This window comes from Capra hircus, chromosome 2, assembly GCF_001704415.2.
Source record: "Capra hircus breed San Clemente chromosome 2, ASM170441v1, whole genome shotgun sequence".
Lineage (NCBI taxonomy): Eukaryota > Metazoa > Chordata > Mammalia > Artiodactyla > Bovidae > Capra > Capra hircus.
The window spans coordinates 23,396,057-23,419,449 of NC_030809.1; positions in this window are offsets into that span (position 1 = coordinate 23,396,057).

Below are 23,393 nucleotides of genomic sequence, written 5' to 3' on the forward strand. Positions count from 1 at the left end.
CACATGCAACTTTTAATTTTTTAAGAGGTTTTCTTAAATAATAAATAAAGGGCTCAAGGAGAAAAATTTTGGTCATATACTTGTAGCAAATGTATTAACTGCAAGGAAGAGATTCAAATAATAACTGTGATCGATTTCTAGATATTTAGTGACTAGATGTCTAGATGTTTGGTGACTAACAGAGTCTTTAATCCAGACATTTCCTTCATAACTCTATTATAATTAACACTAGTTGAGCAAAAACTTCCACTTTCTATCCAGAAATTCTTTCCTTTGTGGTAATATTAGTAGTGTATTCTGAAGCCTGAGTTTTGTTCGATATCCTAGGTTGTCAAAGTTTGCAGTAATTTGGGGATCTTATATAGAACAGTTACCTTCCCAGGTGGTTCAGTGGTAAAAAATCCACCTGCCGATGATGGAGGTGCAAGAGATGTGGGTTCAATCCCTGGATCAGGAAGATCTCTTGGAGTAGGCAATGGCAACCCCCTCCAGCATTCTCTCCTGGAAAATCCCATGGACGGAGAAGCCTGGAGGGGTACAGTCCATGGGGTCACAAAGAGTCAGACACAACTGAGTGACTAACACTTTGACTTTCACCCATTAAACAGGTACTTATGAGGCAACTGCTATGTGCTATGTACAGAAATTCAGCAGTAAAAACCCACAATTTTTTTTCTGTCTTCATGAAGAGGAGAAATGAGCATTAAATACTAATTTTACAATTAGTATTTTAATTGCAGTTCTTATAAGCTTAAAAGATCAACAGGTAAAGATGCAAATGCATTATATGAAAGAGCATATATTATAGAGAACTGGTCTTGTTGGGAGATAAGAATTTACTTCATGAAAAAAATTTCAGCTGAGATTTAGAGGATACGCAGGCATAAGGAGAGGGATGGGAAGACAGAGGAAATAAAATGCATGAGAATTCTGAATATAAATGAACCTGGCTTTGCAAAGGAACCAGGAAAGGGGTGTGGTTGGAGAGAGAAGACCCAGGATATGATAAACAGAATGAGGCTGGTGGACAGTGGGCCAGATAATGCAAGAGTCTGTGAGCTGTTTTAATGATTTGGGGATATATTAAAAAAAATTTTAGAGTTTTAAGTCACAAAGTAAGTAATGTGATGGGAATGTTGATATAGAGCCATTCTTTTTTAAACTGAAGTATAGCTGACTCACACTATTATATTAGTTTCAGTTATACCACATAGTAATTAGATATTTATATAGATTATATTCTATATGAAGTTATTATAAAATATTGACTATGTTCTACACTTTACAGTTTATCCTTGCAACTTATTTAGTTTTGTTTTTCAAAAATATTTATTGAAATATAGTTGATTTACAATGTCATGTTAGTTTCAATTGTAAAGCAAAGTGATTCAATTATACATTATACATACATACATACATATATATGTATTCTTTTTTACATTCTCTTCCACTATAGGTCATTATAAGATATTGAGTATACGCTTAATATCTTGTAACTTATTTATTTTATACTAGAATTTGTACTTCTTAATCCCCTTTATTTGGGGGGATCCAAAATCACTGCAGCCATGGTAATTGCAGCCATGAAATTAAAAGATGCTTACTCCTTGGAGGGAAAGTTATGACCAACCTAGACAGCATATTAAAAAGCAGAGACATTACTTTGCCAACAAAGGTCCATCTAGTCAAGGCTATGGTTTTTCCAGTAGTTATGTACGGATATGAGAGTTGGACTATAAAGAAAGCTGAGCGCTGAAGAATTGATGCTTTTGAACTGTGGTGTTGGAGAAGACTCTTGAGAGTCCCTTGGACTGCAAGGAGATCCAACCAGTTCATTCTAAAGGAGATCAGTCCTGGGTGTTCTTTGGAAGGACTGATGTTGAAGTTGAAACTCCAATCCTTTGGCTACCTGATGCGAAGAGCTGACTCATTTGAAAAGACCCTGATGCTGGGAAAGATTGAGGGCAGGAGGAGAAGGGGATGACAGAGGATTTGATGGTTGGATGGCATCACCGACTCAATGGATATGAGTTTGGGTGAACTCCAGGAGTTAGTGATGGACAGGGAGTCCTGGCGTGCTGTGGTTCATGGGGTCACAAAGAGTCAGACACAGCTGAAAGACTGAACTGAACTGAACTGAATCCCCTTCATGTATTTTGTCCCTACCGCTACCCCATGCATTCTGAGAGTATTGTGGAATTTTAGCTGGAGGAGTGTGGATGTTGGACACCCACTTGTTAAAAGTCTTTTGTGTGAGCACAGTTGGATCATTGTAACAGAGATAAAATGTTATTTAGAAACTGGAGATTGATTAGCTAAAACAAGTGAGGAAGAAAGATATATAAGAGGCCTGGAGTCCTACTTGCACGGCTAGATGAATCATGGAACCATCTCCTAGATAGCATATACAGGGGGAGAACCAGTATATGGTGTCTCAGAAATGTCAGGACTTGGGGTGACCTGGGAAGAAGGGCATGGAGAGAGATTAGGAACCCAGTTCTGAATACACTGAGTTTGAAGAGTCTGTGAGATATTTAAGTGGAAAAGCTGAGTAGGAAATTGACTATACCACTCATCTGGACTTAAAAGAGACATCTGTTCTGGAGACAAAATTTATAGTGTATAGTTGGACAACTGAATGAATGCGATAACCTGGGAAAAGGATATCAAGTTCGAAGACAGTCTAACCTATTAATGAATCTCATGCTATTCCAACATGAAAAATTCACCAAAAAAGACTGAGGTGGGTAAGGAGGTGACTGGAAAGCCAAGAGTGTTATATCACCAGGGAAGAGGATATTTCAAGATGGGAGAAGTCAGTTGGGTGAAATGTTACTGGAATTCCCAGTAATGTGAGACTAGCGCAGCACCCATTGGATATGGTGACCTGCATCTCTCACTGAGAACTATTCAGGCAGAATCAGTGAGAGTGAGATTCAAGGGCACAGAGACTGGGACTTCCCTGGTGCTCCAGTGGTTAAGACTTCACCTTCTAATACAGAGGTTGTGGGTTTGATCCCTGGTGCAGGAGCTAGGATCCCACCTGCTTTGGGGCCCCAAACCAAAACAAAAAACAGAAGCAATATTGTGTTACTTACAAGTTCAATGAAGATTTTTTGAAAAAAAGTAAAGTACACAGAGACAGAGCGAGTGAGGAAATGGAAACAGGGAGCACAGACGATTCAACCATGAAAGACCAGAAGAAGGAAGACCAGCTGGAGAAGGAAGGAGGGGTGAGGAGGGAAGCCACGCTGCACTGTAAAGGACAGACCAGAGGAGAATAAGGTCAGTCTAAACATGGACTGAACTTGAGAGGTGCAGGGGTGTCTCTCTGCTCTGCAGAAGAGAAGAAATTAAGGATGAGGAAGAATGCAGCAAGTCTATAGGCTAGGCCACAGGAATTTGACAAAGTTCCTGGGTAAATACTTTCCTTCTTACAAACATCCACCCCAAATCAGGGACACTTTCAAATTCCCGTTACGTAGTCCTTAAACTTCTCTGAATCTTCTTTCAGGACGAGGCAAAAGACATCTAACCAGTATTCCTCATTCCTTTCACTGCAGCTGACCCAGCAAGATCTCACTTTCACTCTCTCTTATCATAAGTTAGAAAAGGTCATTTTGGCGCCTAATGAAAACAGAAAGGGGAAATATCACTCTAGTATCTTCCAGAGATAAGCCCTAACATAAGTTCTTGGTGGGGAAGGTTATCACCTTATCCAAAGCTCACAGTGGATTTGCTTGTTTTGGCTCAGGATTATAAATTTGGTACCAAGAAAATCTCATGCCTCTTCTTGCTTCTACAAGGAGTATAGGGCATAAATGTGGCCAGAACAGACAAAATGGACACTTTAGACTTTACTTTTTCTTGCCTCTGCATAGAAGCCAAGGTTTGGATCAACTTTTAATGGGAGAGTACAATTCCTTTACGGATTAATTCAGCTGAAATGTCAAAGAGCTGGGTGGGGAGGATTTTTTCAGCACCTCAACTCAAAAGAGAAGAAACATTATTTAAGTAGGTTCATATTGCATGTCTGGAGGTTAGGGAGCTTTAAGGTTTAAAGAGTCAATGATGCTTCCAGGAAATGCCAGACTTTAAAAGATTCTCTAATTTTCTGCTCTCTCTCCAGAAGGGATTCTTGCCCTTTTCCCAGCAAGATGAATCAGATAATGTCTGGATCTGAACCACATTCCCAGGGACATCCCCCTGGCTGTATCATGGACACATTTGCTATGACGGCCATTTCTTTCATACTCCAGAGAGACTGTCAGTGTTCAAGAGAGAGTGATGTATTAATATATTAACTTAATAGAAGCCTTAATGTGGGCTCTAAATAGCATATATTATGTTTTATGTTATATATGTGTTCTGTATATATATTCAAATCATGTATATTTTTTTGTTTTGTTCTTATATAAGTTTCAGGCATACAGCATTATAATTCAACATCTGTACACTCTCCAGAGTGATCAACACCTCAATTCTAGTTACCATCCATCAGCATACAGTCGACACCCTTCACCCACGTCGCCCCCTCCAACCCCTCCCACACGGGTAACCACTAATCTAATCACTGTACTACTTTGTTCGTTTGTTTTGTTGGGTTTTTTCCTAGAATTTTTTGAATTCTATAGTGCTTTGCAATTTGCAAAAGTTTCACACATGTGATTTCATTTGATCCCATAATCATCCTTTTTAAAAATCCCCTCCTGGGGCTTCCCTGGTGGCTCAGCAGTAAAGAATCTGCCTGCAATGCAGGAGATGCTGTTTCAATCCCTGGGTCGGGAAGATCCCCTGGAGAAGGAAATGGCAACCCACTTCCAGTAGTCTTGCCTGGGAAATCCCATGATCAGAGGAGCCTGGCAGGCTATCGTCCATGGGGTAGCAAAAGAGTCAGACAAGACTTAGGGTCTAAACAACAACAACTCCTATTATATATTGCCCCTCCCTACCTCCATCTCTCCAGTGGTAACTGTAGGACCGTATTATTCAATAAGACGGTGAGTGCAGAATGCTTAATATGGAGCCTGGCAGACAGCAAATCCTTGCTAAATGGTTTAATTCTGAAGAATAGACAAATGTCTTGGGAAAGGCATCTACAGCAGGCCAATAACACTGCAGAATTTTTCTTACACATAGAATTATTTCACTGCCCTCACAGTAACATTTTATATCTTATTTCTAAATCAGTATCCAACAGTAAATTTTACAGTGATTCTACATATTTTTAAATGGAAGTAATTTTGTGTCCAGGCACATTTATATTCCAGGGCTAACCAATAAAAATATGATGTGAGCTGCACATTTGAATCACATATGTACTTTTAAATTTACTAGTAGCTGAGAATGCCTTGGTGGTCCAGTGGTTATGACTTGGCGCTTTCACTGCTCAGTTCCTGGCTGGGGAACCAAGATACTGCAAGCCCCGTGGCCCCGGCCACACACACTCACACATACACATATACACACAACCAGTGAAGTTAACTTTAATAATATATTTAAATATCCTCATTTCAACATGCAGTTAATATGAAAAGAGTACTAACAAGGTATTTACATTCTTTCCTTCATACCAAGAATTCAAAATCTGGTGTGAATTTTATTTATAGCATTTCTCAATTTGGAGGAGCCATTTTTCAAGAGTTCAACAGCCACAGGTGGCTCATGGCTATATTTTTCAATTATGCAGATTTACAATTCACTTAAATTCTCATTAAATTTTCTTTACAATCAAGGGTATTACTTTCCTCATTTTACAGATGTGGAAGCTGAGTGTATCTAGGTTAAGTCAACCGGCCTAAGTAACATTCACGGTGGAATGAGTCGTAGCGCCAGGTGTCAAACTCAGGGAATCTGACTTGAAACCCTGTTCCTTAATCACTGTGCCATATGCCTTCCAAGTGCTCAGAGACTTAAGTTCTTATGCTTTCAAAAAGATCTTAAAACATGATGCTAAATGAAAGAAGCCAATTGTAAGAGGCCACATATTGTATGATTGTATGAATACATTACAAGTATTTATGTGAAATGTCCAGGATAGGCAAATCCATAGAGACAGAAAGTAGACCAGTGGTTGTCAGAGTCTATGGTGAGAAGGGAATGGGGTAACTGCTAATGGGTATTGAATTTCTCTATGGGGAGATGAAAATGTCTTAGAATTAGATGATAATAATGGCTATGCAACTTTGCTAATATATTAAAAATTAATGAATTGAACACTTCATAAGGAGAAATTTTATGGCATGTGAATTATATCTCAATGAAACTGTTACCAAAAAGAAAAAAAAAAGATCTTGAAAACCTGAGAAAGTCATTGTGAATTCTTCCCTTTTCTTCTCTTCCTTGCCTCTTCCTAACTTCGGGCTCTTTCGGACATCCTTGGCTTTCTGCGGCTCACAGCTACATCACTCCAGTTTCTCTGTTGTCACATGTCCCTCCTCCCTCTCTGTGTGTGGCTCTGTCTACTGTCTCCTCTTCTTAAAGGGAGGCCAGTAGAGTGGATTTCAGGCTCATCTAATTCAGTATGACTTTATCTTACATCTGCAAAGACTCTATTTCCAAATGATGTCACATTCTGAGATTCTGGGTGGACGTGAACTTTGAGGGGACACTGCTCAACCCAGTGTGAGTCTAGTTGTATCAGATGCTTTGTTGGGTACTAGGAATGTAACGGTGAATAAGATGCACATAGTTCCTGCTCTCTGAAAGCCACCAGCGATGCATCGAGACAGAAGACAGACATCTGTCAAATAACTGCAGAGAAGCGTTCCTGGGTGATACATGTGTAAACAGAAGTGAGAGGCAGGAGGAGGAATTCAGGCTCATGTTTTAGGAAGCAAACTCTCTGATAGCTGAGACCAATTCTATTCAACTCTGAAGACGTTGTGCCTGGTACATGGTTGATGTTCAGAGACTGGACGCTGAATGAAAAATAGGTCTTACCTCATTACAGAAGTGAAGTCAAAATAGTATGACAAGAAGGTCAAAGACTTGTCATGAGGTCATTCAGAGTGACTAAAGAAAAGACCACTTATCTCTAACCAGAGAAAATGTCACATATATGTGTTAGTCGCTCAGTCGTGTCTGACTCTTTTGACCCCGTGGACTGTAGCCTGCCAGGCTCCTCTGTCCATAGGATTCTCCAAGCAAGAATACTGGCGTGGGTAGCCATTCCCTTCTCCAGGGAATCTTCCGGACCCAGGGGTTGAACCAAGGTCTCCTGCACTGCAGACAGATTCTTTACTGTCTGAGCCACTAGGGAAGAGAAAATGTCATGCTTTGAACTAAATTTTGTAGACAAATATATCTTTTTCACTTTACCTCCATTTCAGCATCACTTCCTTGTACCATTTCTGATGGTCTTGAATTTCTTAGTGATTATTGAGAATAGTTATATGGCTCATTATATTGCTAAGAATAAAATCGAGTTGTATAATAATCTGCTTTCTCTTTTATGAATTTTTTTATGTATTCTTATATATTCACAATTTCAGTATGTTTCAGAATTACCATCATTTGGAATGTTCAAATTTAACTATTGGCTGTTAGGTGCTGGGAAGCAATGAGGAAAATTGGACAATTGAGAACCTTAACTCTTACCTAAAGGCAGGCAGAACAACGTGTAGCTAGAGTTGCCATAGTATGGAAAGAATAGTTCCCCTTGTTAGCAAGGAGAGAAGGACATTTTGGTGCTTTTGTGGTTACATGGTGTCCTTGTTTTTGTCTGTGTTCACGCATGATTCCAGAATGGTCTTAGGGCCTCATTCCATCATGGTCATGGTGTGACCTCATCTGTTGTTGAAATTCTGTGAAATTGTTTATGTTTATAGGGAACAGTGTGGGTTGTGAGCAGCTGTTAGTTGTCAGAGCCTTCATTTGGCTCTCATTGCAGAGACATTTTGCCCTCGTTTGCTCTGTTTCCCTCCCACCCTATTAGGAAGACATTTTTATTAAGTTCATGTTTATTCTTCCAGTATTTCTTTTTTCTTTTACAAGTATAATCATATATTTTAGCATGACTTAGCAAAAAACCAGTGGTACATTAACATCCTGTTCTACACCTTGCTTGCTTCTTGTGTCAATACACAGAGAAAATCTTCCCAGAGGAGTACACAGAAGTCTCTTTCATGCGTTTTTATGGGTGTATAGTACTCCATTGTCTAACTGGACCATAGTAATTAAAGAATTTTGGTGTCTTAACAACAAATGCCTCATGCTTCTGAAATAATATGGTGTGAATGACTGTTTGTGTAAACGCTGAGCTTACATTTCAAAGCATTTGCTGTATTAACCAGAATCAGGACAGATGTGATAAACACTGGTGTAACTGGCTTTTATTCTTGGGTCCACCTGCAATTTTCTTGGCAGGTCAATTAATCTCTCTGAGCCTCAGTTTTCCTATCTGTTAAAACAAGGAATTGACAAGTATTTGAAGGCCAGTCAATTTCCATCCTTTGATCCTATTCTCACAGCTGAAGATCAGTGGTTTGAAGGTAGATGTTTAACAACTCACTTTCCAGAAGAAGCAAAGCCCTGATTTGTAGCATTTACTGATTACCATGGGTAAAATGTTCCCACTAGGACCAATTTCAAGATACTAATGATTTAAAAACCAGTGAGCAAAATTTCTGAAAATTTGCAATTAACTCTTGGAGCTGGCAGAGTCTGATTTCAGCGGACAGCAGGGAAAACTTCCTAAAATAAGGCACGCTGAGCTATAAGTATCACACACAGACAGTATAATCTTCTCAGATAGAAGGTATATCCTAAAAGTTTAAGTTATGTCACACTTAGATTGAAAAAAAAGATAACTAAAGAACAGTATTTTCTGAATCTATTACCTTTAGCATTTCCTAAAGCTGTCATTAGTTTGCAGTCCAGAAGGAATGTTAAGGAACAAACAGAAACTCGCTTTAATAAATATGATGTATTTACCCAATGTTTTAAGAAAGCTTACTTCACTGGGTCAACATTTACTAAGTATACTATCTAACTCTGGTTCTTAACTATGGTTGCACCTTCTAATCAGAATTTCCAAAACTAAGTGAAAGTGAAAGTCGCTCAGTAGCGTCCGACTCTTTGCAACCCCATGGACCACAGACCATGGAATTCTCCATGCCAGAATACTGGAGTGGGTAGCCTTTCCCTTCTCCAGCAGACCTTCCCAACCCAGGGACTGAACCAAAGTCTCCCGCACTACAAGCAGATTCTTTACCTGCTGAGCCACAAGGGAAGCGCAAGAATGCTTGTGCTTGTGGGTAGGCTATCCCTTCTGTCGTGGATCTTCCTGAACCAGGAGTTGAACTGGGGTCTCTGGCATTGCACACAGATTCTTTACCAACTGAGCTATCAGGGAAGCAAAACTAATTGAGTCAGAATTTCTGAAGGATGGTGCTCAGATACTTATTTGTTTTAAAGAGTTCCAGATGCCACCAAGGTTAATGATAACTAGCCGCTGGGTAACTTAGGGGTTCCCTGGTTGCTCAGCTGGTAAAGAATCCACCTGCAATGTGGGAGACCCTGATTCGATTCCTGGGTGGGGAAGATTGCCTGGAGAAGGCTACCCATGCCAGTATTCTTGGGCTTCCCTGTGGCTCAGCTGGTAAAGAATCCACCTGCAATGAGGGAGGCCTGGGTTTGGTCCCTGGGTCAGGAAGATCCACTGGAGAAGGGAAAGGCCACCCACTCCAGTATTCTAGCCTGGAGAATCCCATGGGGTTGCAAAGAGTCGGAGACAATGGAGCGACCTTCACTTTCACTTTCAAAAGTCTTATTTCTCTATGTGAGATTTGTATTTGTTTTGTTTTAAAGAAAGGTCATCTTACTTCTTTTGCGCTGGGCTGGAGAAGCAGCAGAGTATCCCAGCACACAAGAAATTAATTACCTTGGAGGACCAACCAGTTAATTGGTTGCCACAGAGACAAAAGCTATATATCCCAAATTTTCCAGAATGGTCTCTATTTTGTCAAATCTTATTTTTTCAATAATGATCATTCATAAAAATGCAAATATGTGTGACTTTATTACTTTTCTGTATGCATTAATATATACCCAGAAAAAAACAATACTTTGCTGAATAGTGAAAACTTGCCTTATTAGGAAAATTTAAGGATTGGTATAATTTGAGAAATTAGTTCAAAAAAAAACCTGGAATCCAAGATGCTTTGAAATCCTGTTGGAAAAACTGGAAAACCAACTTTATTAGAATCCCACTGGCACTTGAAGAATGGTGCTGCTGTGTCTAGTGTAAGTTAAAGTTAAGTCTAACATGAGAGGCACAACAGCACATATCCAAGATTTCAGTACAATTTCTGTCCTATTTGGCTTACTTTCAGTCTTCTAAAGAAAACCAACATAGAGCTACATTTCGATTCAGTTCAGTTGTTCAGTCGTGTACGACTCTTTGCAACCACATGGACCACAGCACTCCAGGCCTCCCCGTCTATCACCAACCCCCGGAGTTTACCCAAACTCATGTCCATTGAGTCGGTGATGCCATCCAGCCATCAAATCCTCTGTCATCCCCTTCTCCTCCTGCCCTCAATTTTTCCGAGAGTCTGGGTCTTTTCAAATGAGTCAGCTCGTTGCATCAGGTGGCTGAAGTATTGGAGTTTCAACTTCAGTATCAGTCCTTCCAATGAACACCCAGGACTGATCTCCTTTAGGATGGACTGGTTGGATCTCCTTGCAGTCCAAGGGACTCTCAAGAGTCTTCTCCAACACCACAGTTCAAAAGCATCAATTCTTCAGTGCTCAGCTTTCTTTATAGTCCAACTCTCACATCCATGCATGACCACTGGAAAAACCATAGCCTTGACAAGATGGACCTTTGTTGGCAAAGTAATGTCTCCACTTTTTAATATGCTGTCTAGGTTGGTCATAACTTTCCTTCCAAGGAGTAAGTGTCTTTTAATTTCATGGTTGCAGTCACCATCTGCAGTGATTTTGGAGCCCCCCAAAATAAAGTCAGTCACTGTTTCCCCATCTATTTGCCATGAAATGATGGGACCAGATGCCATGATCTTAGTTTTCTGGATGTTGAGCTTTAAGCCAACTTTTTCATGCACCTCTTTCATTTTCATCGCTGGAGCGGTAAGCGGCCAAGAGGAGATACCTCTCCTCCACGTCCAAGGTAAGAGAAACCCCAGTAAGACAGTAGGTGCTGAGAGAGGGCAGCAGAGGGCAAGCAGACTGAATCCACAATCACATGAAAACCAACCAGTCAAATCACATGGACCACAGCCTTGTCTAACTCAATGAAACTAAGCCATGCCATGTAGGGCCACCCAAGATGGACAGGTCATAGAAGAGAGTTCTGACAAAATGTGATCCACTGGAGAAGGGAATAGCAAACCACGTCAGTATTCTTGCCTTGAGAACTCCATGAACAGTACGATAGAGCTACAACACATCTCTAAAACTTGAGTATTATTGATTAGCAAAAATGATATTTTTTTCCTTAAAAAAAGACATGTTTACCCTCATTATTTGAAGAGGTTTTTAGTTATTCACACAACTGGAATTTAGTTTGATAACAATGTGCTGGTGTTGGTTTTTCAGTTTTGACAGTGTTCCATAGTCATTCGTGTAAAATTCTATCATTAAGAGAAACTATTGTGTATATGTAAGGGTGGGGAGAGTACATGAGAGCTCTCTGTATTGTCTTTGCATTTTTTTGTAATCCTACAATTAGTCTTAAAATAAAGAGCTTATTAATAAATAACTTGTATTATTAATTGTAGTGGATTAATTAATTGGCTATAATGGATACTGTTATGTGGCTATCCTGATTATGTTAGGTTAACAATGGACATCATCTGGTTAAATCTGGGGTATCTGCCTTTATTTTGGGATTTCATACTGAATCTTAAGTGTTTTCTAATGAATAATCTAAATATGCAGTTTTAGGACAGTTTTAAATCCTATGTTACATCATCTGTAACATTAGAAATGTCATAACTTTCACTTTTGAACAATTCATTGTGGATATTTGTGTCAGCATTAGCTATCTTTGAAGAACTGAATTTCTTGGATAATTTTTAATTGAAGAATAGTTGCTGTACAATATAGATGACAGGTGTATAATATGGTGATTCACAATTTTTAAAGGTTATACTCTATTTATAGTTATTATAAAATACTGGCTATATTTCCCATGGTGTATAATATATGCTTGTAGCTTAATTTTTCCTCTTCACGGGTCACAGACATTGTTTCTCCCCCTTCCCTCTCTCTATATCTGCGAGAATTACTATTTCTTTACTCAAATATCTGATACACTAATATTGTATATAATTTACTAGTGGTCTAATATTTCCATGCAATTCTTTTATTAAGCCAATTCCTATTGATATTTGGGTGACAAAATTGCAACAAACTCTCATTGGATCTCATTAAAAAATCTGCTTGTGCTTCTCTTCAACTTTTCAGGGCAAACAGCACTTAAAAATCAACCTGTAATTGTGCCATTTGCGGCAACGTGGATGGACTTGGAGGGTAGTATGTTAAGTGAAATAAGTCGGAAAGAGAAAGGTGAATACTGTATGATATCACTTGTGTGTGGAATCTAAAAAATAGAAAAAACTATTGAATATAACACAAAAGAAGCAGATTCACAGATACAGTGGTCAAACTCATGGTTACCAGTGGGGAGATGCAAGAGGGGGCAACATAGAGGTGGGGAATTAAGAGGTTCGAACAATTAAGCATAAAACAAACTACAAAGATATATCATGCAACATGGGGAAACTATTTCTTATAATAACTGTAAATGGAGCATAACCCTTAAACATTGTATATCAGTATATTATACACCTGCTATTATATAATATTGTATTTTATACTTCCATTAAAAACAAATGCTGTTTCACTTTAAAAAACATCTGTGCTTCAGAAGGCTGAAATATCTCCTGGTACTTACAACCTCCTAAACTGGAAGGGAAATTTAGGATGTGTTAGTGATTTACCTTAATTTCTGCAAGTGTTAACTTGTTTATTTTATAATTCATATTTAGCATAAAATGATATTAATTATGTCTAGAAAAGCCCTAGGTGCATAGTAAGTGCTTAACATACGTTTGTTAGATAAAGAAATAAGTTAAATAGTTAAAAGGAATATTCTTCCTATTTAGCTGCTTTTATTTTGTTCTCACTTTGCTTGAACATATAGATCTGGTCCTTTTCCAGGAGAGTTTGTCTCTAGGTGTACATTTATCAAAGTCTCCTTTACAGGGCTATCCAGTTGAGCATGTGACATATCACTACTATACAACCTCCTGATCAGAGAATCAATTTGGCTTTTGTCTAGCTCAGAATTTAGACCTGTATGAGTTTTATGCTTTCTTGGTTTTCTTTCTTTTGACCTGGGCTTCAGGACTAACTCTGCAAAGACTGAGTTAAACATAGCTTCCACTTCACAATATATGAGAGATAAAATGTTAAGATTCTTAACACATAAGGAATTTGAAAATCAATAAAAAGGGTATTCCCAGGCAAAAAGGAGGGACAGGAACTGGATTTACACTCCAACCTGGAACAACTAAAATACTGGAAGAAGTACATGAAACCAAGCATTTTAAGACTTTAGACATCAGATAATAAATAGCGTCATCCTAGGAAACGGGAAAGAAAAGAGGCAAGGCCTGTGATGACCCCAGGTTACTGCATGGATAGAGGTTTCAGGAAGCAGGACAGGAAGGGAAACTAAGGCAGATGTCAACGATCTACTGGAATTGAGAAACCAGAGATAGGAGTCTGAGGAGGCCAACATGGCCAGAGTTTGCAGAAGAGTCCTAGAAATGAGAGAGCAGCAGGGGGAGAGCTCTGGAGATCCACTGAGGGGCCCCCTGAGTCTTCAGCTGAGTCAGGCCATTCATGAGAGGAGATTACCTGAGCCCAGACAAAGAGCTGGCAAGAAGCGACAGAGCAAACACTGGCTTGCTCTCATGTTCCCACAAGCAATGGTGGAAAACCTCATATCGTTCGTGGAGAGTTAGGTAGAGTGCTTGGAAGGCTGTGCCTCGGTGAAAGGACTGGGTAAGATGAGCCCTCAATGGCAGGGGAAAGCGAGAGGTGCACTGACCATTGGTCTGGACCTACATGATGAAATTTAAAAGCAAGATCTGAAAGGATAAGAAACTGTTTCTAATTAATTTATTTGGCTGCACTAGGTCTCAGTTGTGGCATGTGGGATCTTTAGTTATGGCATGTGGGATCTAGTGCCCAGACGAGGGATAGAACCCGGGACCCTCATGTTGAGAGTGCCGAGTCCCAGCCACTGGGTCACTAGAGATGTCTAAAAACTGCCTTCAAGTACAGGAACTATGTTTCAGACCAACGTTCAAAAATATTTATGGGAAGATAAAAACATCCAGCACCCAAAAAGTTAAAAATCACAATTTTTATTCATTAATTAAGGAATGCTAAGTAGCAAGAAAATAGAACCTTAATGATAAAAAAATTAAAAATTTTATCTCAACCTGGAAGCAACCAGATGGCAGGGTTATTATGTCTGTATTCTACATGTTCAAGAAACTAGAGAAAAGATTGCACCTGGAAGATACAAAGACTTAAGACATTTAAAAAGGTACAAATCAAACTTTTGAAAATAAAAATTACAGTGTCTGAGATGAGAAAGATACTGATGAGATTCATAGAAGATTAGTTATTGCCCTCTCCCAGAAAATTTAGTGTCATGGACTGAATTGTGTACCCCAAAATTCATGGGTTGAAAGCCCAAACCTCCAATGTGATGGTATTTGGAGATGGAGCATTTGGCAAGTAATTAGGGTCAAGTGAGGTCATGAGGTTGGGGCTCTCCTTATGAGATTAGGTTCTTTATAAAAAGAGAGAGATCACTCTGTTTGTATTATATAAAGACACAGCAAGAAGGGACCTTCTCAAGCCAGGAAGGGGGCTCTTTTACAACTCAACATCAAAAATCCAAACAACCCAACAACAAAAAGAGGAACAGAACATCTAAATAGACATTTCTGCAAAGAAGACATACAGATGACCAAAAGGCACATGAAGAGATGTTCAATATCTCTAATTACAAGAGAAATGCAAATCTAAACCACAATGAGGTATCACCTCACACCAGTCAGAATGGCCATCATTAAAAAGTATATAAATCACAGGACTTCCCTTAGCAGTCCAGTGGTTAAGAACCTGCCTGCCAATGCAGGGGACATGGGTTTGGGAAGATTCCACATGTTGCGAGGCAACCAAGCCTGTGCACCTCAACTACTGAACCCACAGTCTAGAGCCCATGAGCCGTAACTATCAAAGCCTGTGTGCTCTAGAGCCTGCACTCGGCAACAAGAGAAGAACTGCAAGGGGAAGATGGTGCGCTGAAACTAGGAAGTAGCCCCTGCTTGCTGCAACTGGAGAAAGCCTGTGCACAGCATCCAAGACCGAGTACAGCACAAATAAATAAATAAACACATTTTCAAAAGGTATATAACTAACAAATCCTGGAGAGGGTGTGGAGAAAATGGAACCATCCCACACTCTTGGTAGGAATGTACATTGGTGCAATACCCTAGGATCCTGCAATCCCATTCCTAGACATATACCCAGAGAAAATTAATTCGAAGAGATACATGCACCCCAATATTCATAGTAGCACCATTCACAATAGCCAAGACGCAGAAGCAAGCTACATATCCACCAAGAGATGAATGCATAAAGATATGGTATATGGATACAATGGAATATTACTCAGCTGTGAAATAGAATGAAATAATGGCATTTGCAGCAAACTGGACGGAATGCTGGAAACTCCAGAATACTGGAGTGGGGAGCCTATTCCTTTCCCAGCAGATCTTCCTCACCCAGGAATCGAACCGGGGTCTGCCACATTGCAGGCAGACTCTTTACCCACCGAGCTATCAGAGAAGCCCATTTTATATTAACATTCAAGTCTATTTGGAGATCATGTCAACATCTCTGTTGTTTTGTTGTTTTTAATGTTCAGTCAGTAGTATTGGTACAAGCTGATAACTGTAACAATAGGTTTTGATTTTTTTAAGAAACAATTATTGTAATGGAGCTTTATTTTCCAGAAGGAGAAGCAAATGAATAGAAGCAGCAATATTAGAGGGAAAAGGGATTTTTTTTTTTTAAGTCAGTGAATGGTCAATATATGTAAGAAGCAGTTTTAGAATGGAACCAAATCCATTATCTGAATAATGTTTGCCATTTATTTATGAGACATGTTTAATCCCAAACATCTGATTTAATTATTCCACTATGATAGAGATGATATGGCTATATCAATTATAAATCACTTATTGTTTTAAAGGAACTCACAGCAGAGCTTTCTAATGGGCCAAAGTGACTTCTCTACTTCATAAATTCTGACATAATGCCTGAAACTTAAAAGACAAAATGAAAGTTATCATAGAAACCTTTCTGTAGAAGCTCTTTAAATACAGAAGTGCTGCTGCTGCTAAGTCACTTCAGTCGCGTCCGACTCTGTGTGACCCCATAGACGGCAGCCTCCCAGGCTCCCCGATCCCTGGGATTCTCCAGGCAAGGACACTGGAGTGGGTTGCCATTTCCTTCTCCAACGCATGAAAGTGAAAAGCGAAAGTGAAGTCGCTCAGTCATGTCTGACCCTCAGCGACCCCATGGACTGCAGCCTTCCAGGCTCCTCCGTCCATGGGATTTTCCAGGCAAGAGTATTGGAGTGGGGTGCCATTGCCTTCTCCACAGAAGTGCTAGTGGTCCCTATTATGTAGTTATTTGAATTCAAAATATTTAAACATATTTCAATACATATGCTTATATATAATTATAAAATGTTTCTTTTGGCAATTTATTTTTTAAAATTAATCCTTAGAGCAATTAGTGGTGTCATAGAATAGTTTACGTTAAGGAGCTGATATTACTGAATATAATAGGCAGTAGATTAAAATAAAAGCAAAACAGGATAATGAGTCAATTCCTTTTAGTCCTTATAAAGGATTAAGCACTCTTACAATTGCCTTGTATATATTAATACACTTAATTCATGTGAAATGTGATGAAAGCTAAGGCATAGGTATACTGAAAAATCATCATCAAAATCACACAGCTAGGAAGAAAGATTTAAGATTAAACTCAGAAATATTGTTCCTTTGACTGGTTTTACGCACTTGATTATGTCACCCAGGAATAAATAAATGGTTCATTATTTTAAAAATAACAAAACAAAGTACTCCTACCTAAAGCCCATGCCTGGATATTACAGTATTAAAGTGCTGTAACTTTTCTTGGTGTTTAGTCTTAGTGTCTATATTAAGGCTGGTTTCGGTCTTCTCGCCTGGAAAATTCCATGGAAAGAGGAAACTGGCAGGCTATGGTCTATGGGCTTGCAAAGAGTTGGACATGACGGAGTGACTGAGCGCGCGCACGCGCACGCACGCACACACACACACACACACACACATACACACACACACACACAGGAAAAAGTTTACTGATCACACCCTAATGTAGCACCCTGGTAAACCAGCATCACTGCACAGTGCATCATTCACTTAGGCTAATAAATTAGTCCTGACCAATGTAGTGATCACTCAGCACTAAATTCAATGCAAGCTGAGTTGGTAGAGGTGAGTAAGTGACAGCAAGCTTTAAAAAGTCGTAATGTAGAAACTGGAACTGGGACAAACTTGTGTCCATAGGAATCAGGATCGCATTCTTAAGCCTTAGATGGTTGCATATGCAGCAGCCTGAAACCTTACACTGTCACACAATGAATCCACATTTCTGCCATTTTCACTTTTGGCTTATATATTTTTGTGTTCTTGTGAATCACACAACTAATTTAATTTACTTTAAATGTATCCTATAGCGAAGATGTGTTACAGTCTCAGGTTCAATTTTTATTTCCTTTTGAAAGTCATTTCTGTTTTGAAGCAGTAGGCTATATTCATTCCATTCTGAGAAGAAAGTCAGTGGGGAAAATTCTGCTCTATAAAACCTTTCATCACAGTTAACTTCCATATCTGTTCCAAATATTGAGGATTTTTTAAATATATTCTCCTTTCAAGCCCTTTATATAGATTTGTACAATGTTGAAGGTAGAAGAGAAGGAATGTGCATTCTCTCTGGTGAAGCAATTTAATGGTTCTGTTTTCAATTATTTTCATGGGATTTCCATAAAATAGTTGAATAAGAAGTGTTCTTGCCAATTCTGGTGTCCAATCTTACCGAGTAATATCAACATAGCTGGGCTCAATCTTATTTTTCCAGGATATGTAACTAACTCTCATTGCTGTTTCTATTGGCTGATATTTCTCTCCTTAATCTGACTGTACATTTTATCTTCAAAAAATAGACCATTTTTCTATGAGACAGAAAAGTGGGTTTCTTTTTTTAAATTTTCCTTTCTGTATAGTCAAAACTAGACCCTTCAGACTGCCAAAATAGTTTGTTTCTTTCTTAAATCAATTTTGTTAGAGAGTTATACACTGGACTTAGAGTTGTTCTTTAAAGTTTGAATAGCTAATTCTGCATTCATAAATCAATGAAATATTAAGTGCTAAGAGTGTTAGTAGATAGCTAAGGTTGGAGCGTATTCATATAGCTGAAAGTGAGGTTGAAGGAAAGATGCTGAAACTGCTTATTGGGAAACAAGGTATTTTTGAATTTTTGCAAAGGCACCCCCCCACCAATTTCATCTCAGAAAAACATATTATAAAGCCAGGGTCGGTTTCTGAGGTTCAGACTGACAATGCTGGCAGGCTTTGCTATAGTGGATAACTGTAAAGGTATAAAGTACCTAGTTAAGATCAAGGATTCAAATGTATCTCTACTCTATCCTGGCACTGACTTAGGTCATCAGAGCCCTTTGCTGTTTTCTGATGCAGGACATGATTCCTAAAACTTGCAATTTGTGTTTCATTGCAAATTACACATTTTCCTTTCATCACAAAATATTTTATAAATTATGTGTGTAAATATTTTCCTTCTTATCTTTTTCTTTTCTGCTTTCCCCAGTCCTAGACTGAAACTGCCTTATACACGTTCTCTTTGTGTGCTTTCTATTTATTAATATTTTTCTCTGGTAAGATTCCTTCAACCAGCTTGTCACAGAGTTGCTGACTAAAGCCATTTTTGCAAATAGTTTTTACTGGTATTTGAATATGGTTTGGATGTGGAGAGCAATTATTGCTTGCTGGCTTGCTAAGTCACGTCAGTCATGTCCGACTCTGTGTGACCCCATAGACGGGAGCCCAACAGGCTCCTCTGTCCCTGGGATTCTCCAGGCAAGAATACTGGAGTGGGTTGCCATATCCTTCTCCAAGGCATGAAAGTGAAAAGTGAATGCGAAGTCGCTCAGTCATGTCCAACTCCCAGCAACCCCAAGAACTGTAGCCTACCAGGCTCCTCCGTCCATGGTATTCTCCAGGCAAGAGTACTGGACTGGGTTGCCATTGCCTTCTCCAGAGAGCAATTATAGGAATTGGAATTTTCACTAACATTGATTTCTTTGTATATGCACTCCTGATATTTGAAAATGGAAAATATAGTAAGTGTCAGGAGATGTGGAGCTGGAGGAGGACAGGGAGTGGAAAAGTAGTAGAAGCCTTCTTTCATGACTGTGTCCATGAGTTACAAACACATTTCCTAACCCTATCCACCTTCATATGCCTTAGCAAGTGAGGCTGAAAAATATAATAATTATCCCCCTTGCCTCACACTCAGTGGCACTGTTAAATTCGGGCTCACAGAATTCTCACCTGAATTCCTGCAACAGCCTGCTGACTGGTGTCCTTGCCCTATGGTCTTGCCCTGCAGCAAACCATCTCCTTCCTGTCACCAGGAAGATTTTGTTGTTCAGTCACTCAGTTGTGTCTGACTCTTTGTGATCCCATGGATTGCAGCACACCAGATTTCTCTGACCTTCACTATCTCCTGGAGTTTTCTCACACTCATGTCCATTGAGTTGGTGATGCCATCCAACCATCTCATCCTCTGCTGCCCTCTTCTCCTTTTGCTTCAGTTTTTCCCAGCATGAGAATCTTTTCCAATGAGTTGGCTCTTTGTATCAAGAGGCCAAAGTATTGGAGCTTCAGCCTCAGCATTAGTCCTTCCAATGAATATTCAGGGTAGATTTCATTTAAGATTGATTGGTTTGATCTCCTTGTCCAAGGGACTCTCAAGACCCTTCTCCAACACCACAGTTCAAAAGTATCAATTCTTTGGTGCTCAGACTTCTTTACGGTTCAACCCTCACATCCATACATGACTACTGGAAAAACCATAGCTTTAACTATATGGACCTTTGTTGGGAAAGTGATGTCTCTGGTATTTAATATGCTTTGTAGGTTTGTCATAGTTTTTCTTTCAAGAAGCAAATGTCTTTTAATTTCATGGCTGTAGTCACCATCCACATTGAATTTGGAGCCCAAGTAAATAAAATCTGTCACTGTTTCCACTTTTCTCCCATCTATTTGCCACGAAGCTATGGGACTAGATGCCATGATCTTCATTTTTATAAATGCTGAGTTTTACTTGTAGCCAATTGGATCATTTCCATGCTCTTGTATAAAAATTCTTCAAGGATGGGTCTTACCTCGGAAGAGTGAAAATGACCTCACTCATTTTAGTCAGTTCAGTTCAATTGCTTGGTCATGCCCACTCTTTCTGACCCCATGGGCTGCAGCATGCCAGGTTTCCCTGTCTATCACCAGCTCCTGGAGGCTGCTCAAACTCATGTCCATTTAGTCATTTATAGCATGTAAAATAGATAAAGACCAGCTATTTTACAGGCTGTGATAACCAAAAAATTCGGCATGCAAAAGATACAGCCACTTACTTAAAATCCTTAGCTGAGAAGTAACTCTGATCATAGCAACTGATTACTTCTGATCACATGCCACTGGCTAGAACTTAATCACATGGTCACATTTGCAAAGGAGACTGGGAACTATAGTCTATTAATGGTATCTGGGCAAAAAAAATGAGAATGTATTTCAGGGGAGAGCTAGCTGTCTTTGTTACAGTACATTATTTTTTTTAAACTGTTAGTAATCACAATAAATATTCATTAATTCAGAATTTCTGTCACTAGAAGGAAAACGAGAACTGACATTTATTGAAAGTTGACCATGTTTACCATGATTATTCTAGAAGAGAGACTTGATGTTACTCATGAATTCTTTCTCCTGAGTTTAGTAAACTGTCTAGCATACAGCAAAACCTGTTGAATTGAATTTTACAAAAATATGGAAATCAAAAAATATGTAAATGATATCAAGCTTTCACAAACTCACTGTTTTTCCTGCTTCCCCCCTCCCATACCTGTACTGTTTCTTTTATTCCATTTTTTTTCTGGTGTTATCCCTGATACTCTTCTGTTCTAACATTAACTAAAACAAGCTTTTCAAGTTTACTTGAAGGTGAGGGTTACTATCTTTCAATGGTTGCCTGTCACTGACTTCTCGTTGGTTCTGTCCTCACCAGCAAGGCAATTCAGACAAGTTTATGATTTTCACACATTTCATTGTGGATGACTAAGGGTGGTTTTTCTGGGTTATTCCTTAAGGAGAGTATTCAGAACAAACGGGGGAACTGAAACCCAAGTCATCAGCCCTCTAGGTAAGAAAGTTTTCTTTCAAATTTTAGAAAAGCACGTAGCAACTCACTCCTCCTCCTTATTATAAAAATAAATCATAGCCATTCAGAGTCAAAATGTGGCTCAAAGACCCTGGTTGATCTCAGGGAACATTTGTATAGTAGTGAGAGTGGGAAGAGAAAGAATAGCCTCATATCCTGGCAGGGTTAGACAAGAATGTGTCTGGGTAAGGACAGGGCGTTATAGAATCGAGAAATCTCATTAGGGTTGACTCACTAGCCAGGTGAGCCAGATCAACCCTGATGATCAATAAAGAGACAGATGAGGAAGCTAAATCAACCTCACATCCAGAAAGGAAGTGATATTCTTCTAACTCAGACAATTAACAGTCACTTGGCAGCTACAGGGCTGGCTTCAATTTGACCTTAAAGATTGCCAAGATCTCATGCCTTGTTCCTTTTCTACCTACTCCTGCATCAGGGAAACAGCCATGCATTTGTAATCTTGCCCTGGGTTTATTAGGTTAGGTCAGGAGGGGGCCAATTTCCAGGTCTACCAGGCTGCTGCTGCTGCTGCTGCTGCGTCACTTCAGTCATGTCTGACTCTGTGTGACCCCATAGGCGGCAGCCCACCAGGCTCCCCCGTCCCTGGGATTCTGTAGGCAAGAACACTGGAGTGGGTTGCCATTTCCTTCCCCAATGCATGAAAGTGAAAAGTGAAAGTGAAGTTGCTTAGTTGTGTCTGACTCCTAGCAACCCCATGGACTACAGCCTACCAGGCTCCTCCGTCCATGGGATTTTAAGGATCCCAAAGCCTGGTAAACATGATACATTTTTTTCTTTCTTTCTTTCTTTCTTTTTTTTTTTTTTTTTCGTGTGTGGCTGAACCACATAGCCTGTAAGATCTTAGTTTCCTGACCAGGGATTGAACCTCTGCCCCTGCAGTAGAAGCATGGAGTCTCAACCTCTGGACTGCCAGGGAAATCTCCTTAAGCCATCCCTTGACCATCCCTAGATAGTGTAGCTTGCCCTCCTAGTTCTCATGCTGGTAGGGTTGTGAGTGGCACCTCCATGGACTGCTGAGGGCTCTTGAGTCCTGTCCACGGGTGGGGTTAGCCAGTATTTGCTTTTGACAAAGTGGCATTCTAGAACCTGGGATACATACACCAATAACTAGCCACTATGGCCAGAGGTGCTGAACTCTACCTCATGCTCTTTAGAAAGCAACAGCCATATTTCATGAGACTGAAACAATTCTCACGATAGGAGTCTCCGCCGTATTAAGTAGACTTTATCTATAGCAAATGTCATTTTCACAATAAGTTCTGGAACAATAGCTTTGAACTTCAATTGTTATTGTTTAGTTGCTAATTTCTGTCCGACTCTTGTGACCCCATGGACTGTAGCTCGCCAGGCTCCTCTGTCCAGGGGATCTCTCAACCAAGAATACTGGAATGAGTCGCCATTTTCTTCTCCAGGGGATCTTCCCAACCCAGGGATCGAACCCTAGTCTCCTGCATTGGCAGGAGGATTCTTTACCACCAAGCCACCAAGGAAGCTCTCAATATTGAATGTTTATTTCCTTATTCTTTTCTAGGAATGATTCACCATCGTCTCAAGCAATTTATCAGCAAAATGCTAACATTTCTCTCTCATTTTTAAGGCAAGAATCTGATAGAAAAGCAGATCTGTATAAAGCTGGGTTCAACTTTTTCTCTGTCTATACCCTCTATGGGAAGCCTAGAGAGGGGCTGGAGTGCTTCCTCTGGTTGAGAATCATCTAGAAAAGCCAGATCAAAAAAATGGAAAGGGCTAAACTCTGAACT